Source organism: Biomphalaria glabrata, chromosome 4 (genome assembly GCF_947242115.1).
Source record: "Biomphalaria glabrata chromosome 4, xgBioGlab47.1, whole genome shotgun sequence".
Classification (NCBI taxonomy): Eukaryota; Metazoa; Mollusca; class Gastropoda; family Planorbidae; genus Biomphalaria; species Biomphalaria glabrata.
In genome coordinates, this window is record NC_074714.1 from 225137 (window position 1) to 228382 (window position 3246).

Consider the following 3246-nt stretch of genomic DNA (forward strand, 5'->3'; position numbering starts at 1 on the left):
ATCTAATTCTATGGCCAACAGTTAACAAGGGTGTCAGGTGGCCAGCACAACAACCAACCAACCACATTTACTTTCCCCAATTAATGTCAAGTAGGCCTACCCATATGATTAGGGTTGGGTGGATTCAGAGGCGTCCTAAAAATCCAGTTCAGAAGTAAGTTCAAACACCAGCCTTTACTGAGATTTGAACCCAAAACCTCTTGGTTCAGAAGCCAAGCACATTAAAACTCAGCTACCACACTGCTCAATTATAAAATATCTAATAGATCTAATGAAAATTGCAATTTAAAAATTAATCTGCTATCATATTATCTAGACCTAGATCTTGGAGTATCCTGTCTAGTCTCTACTCTAGATTTTTTTTACTAGATCTAGAATCATTTAGATTACATTTCTACAACTAGACCAGACTTGAGACTAGTAATATTGTAATATTTAATTATGAGTATGAGGCTAGTAGTAGTACAACTACTCACGCACTCACGGTACTAGTACTGGTAAGTAGTACTACTACTAGTTACTAGATCTACTTAATACTTAGACTTAGTATTTAGTTTATTTAGACCAGATGACTATAGTCACTATAGAGTCTAGTAATAGTAATAGATCAGATGATCTAACTACATCTACCAGATTCATTTAAAATTTTATTACCGAAATCGTCAGTAATTCGTCAGTTAATTGCCGTCAGTGGCGTCTGTTAGAATCTGTTTACTAATCTCAATTGCAAGAGAATCAACAGAATCATCTAGACTTGATATGGGAATTCGAAATCTATCAATTTTCCCTGAATTTCTATGACAAACATTGAGTGTTGCCATTTCTTTTATTTTTAGATCTAAATATTAATGTCACTGTTTTTGTTTACAATGAATCATGAAAGGAATCTACCTAGGAGTAGGAGACTAGGTCTATTCGTAATTTCAAAACAAATGAGTTGACTGTATGTAATCTTAAAAAGTTTTTTCTTTTTAAAAGCCACGAAATTAAACTAAATTATCAGTTACCAAGGATATTTTTCAATACATCAATAGGTTTTATTTAATTTAAAGATTAAACGTATTTTAATATCCCGAATTTCATTTTCTTTGTCAGTTTTCTGTAGATCTATTCTTCTTACATAGATTCTAGATGTATGGCGCAACTAGATCTAAATCCTCCCCACCCCCATTTTTTTTTCCGCGGAAACGCTTCAAAGACCAGGTTAGGCGTCAACTTTCCTTGGCTGACAGAAGGAAGAGAGCACCTGGTTGCATGCGGCCTCAGAACGAGACAGCTGGAGGTCACTTACGAAGGCAGCGGGATACACATTTTAAAACCAAAAGAAAATCTGCTGTCGAGGACAAACGCAGACGGCGAAAAGAAAATCTAAATCGACCATCTGCGGACAATGGTTATGCTTTGCCTGGATGTGGCAAAATATGGGAAATACTGCATTCCTCACTGATCTTCGGACTCGAAGACTAGCCTTATTATTATTAGCAGGATGTCCAAAGAGTGGCCTTTTTTCCTTGTGCAGCCAGCTTTGCTTTGGACGACCCTTTCTTCAGTGCCTCTCGACTTTCGACCCATAAAAAATGTTTTGGATCTACCTTTGAGCTGCTGAATGTAAAGAAAGGATCCTGTTTTGAAAATTTCGATTTCACCAATGCCCATTGTCCTTTTCTTTTTAAAGCTATTTTATAGGCAGCATTACTTAGGGAATTAAGGTGCCCTTACTACCAAGGCATCAGCATGCCTACTTTTCAATGTTTACCTGCAAGTGTTTTATATTGTTACGAATCTCGCTATCCAGGCTTTCTTCAAACTGCACCACACGACACAACGAACTTAAAGAACCTCACAACTCAGGGCTCCAAAGTAACAGTAGCAATTTAATTTCAAATACAATACAACACTCTACAGTTGGCAACAATATTACACAAACTGTCCAAAAACCTAGCCTTGCTCCGCCTGAATTCACACACCGTACTGTTTCTAACTTCGCCTCGTACTGGTCACATTGCGAGGTAACGTGAAGTCCAGTCTTTCTGACACACTCGCTCTTATATACTGTCTCTACTGGCCTTCTAGAATCGGATGGAACGTTCTTGACCACTCAGAATGATCACAATCGCCGTGACTTGCGTGCGTAATATTTACACACAGGTCGTTGCCGAACTAGCATGTACTGTCACTGGTCACAGTTGACCGCTCGTCCTGCGCTGGACTGGGGCGATTTGCGTCGGCTGACTACACACACACCACTACCCCATCTGTTCCACCACCAGGTTTATAACAATATGCTTGTGAGTCTTGGACACTGACTGCAGAGCTAGAGAGGAGGATCCTAGCAATGGAATTGAGCTGCTACAGAAGGATCCTAGGTATCACATTTAAAACCGCATCACAAAGATATTAGAGGCAGGGCTACTGCAGCGATTAGACCCCATGATGACCTGCTATCATAAAAAAACTTGAGCTAAAAATCTATGGCTATATTACAAAGTCTTCGAGGCTCGCTAAGACCTTCCTTCAGGGAACAGTACCAGGAAAAAGAAGAAGAGGCAGAAAGAAAGTGATGGAAAGATAAAGTACATAAAAGAATAGATGGACCTGCCATTGAAAGAGGTTCTAACTAAGGTAAAAGACTAGTGGAAAGGAGAAAGATGGTGAACAAATCTTGCATGGTGCCCCAATGGTCCAACAGACTAAGGGATAGGTAAAGAGGTTTTTCAGCAGCAGGTATCAAAACTCTCATGTTTCAAATTGACTTAAATCTCTTTACATGTTTTACAACTAAGAAATGAAAATGAAGATTTATCATTCCTTTTTGTAAAATAATCACAAAAATTACTTGATATTTGTCTGCATTTAAAGATTCCTTGCTTTGTGGTTCAAATATTTAATTAGTGAAATGAGAACATTACTTTCTCATTATGATGTAGGTATGAAATTTCAAAACATAAGTCCACCCAGGTCTAAGAGCTATTTGATCTTGATTATTCACACTGCACTGTCAACATAACCTACCCTCACATTCATTAACTATTAATCAGATATTAATTTCTTAACCTAAAGAGAAGCATGTTATTATTTTTTTTAAAGCTAAATGATCAAGTTTTTTTTTTATCTCAAGATTAGCTTTAATAAAGTCAGTCTGAGGGAACTTAAATTGTGCTTAAGCAGGTATGATTGGCAGTTTCATAATGGTGGATTAATTCAAGTCTTGTTATCTATTTAAGAAAAATGAAACAACATAATGAG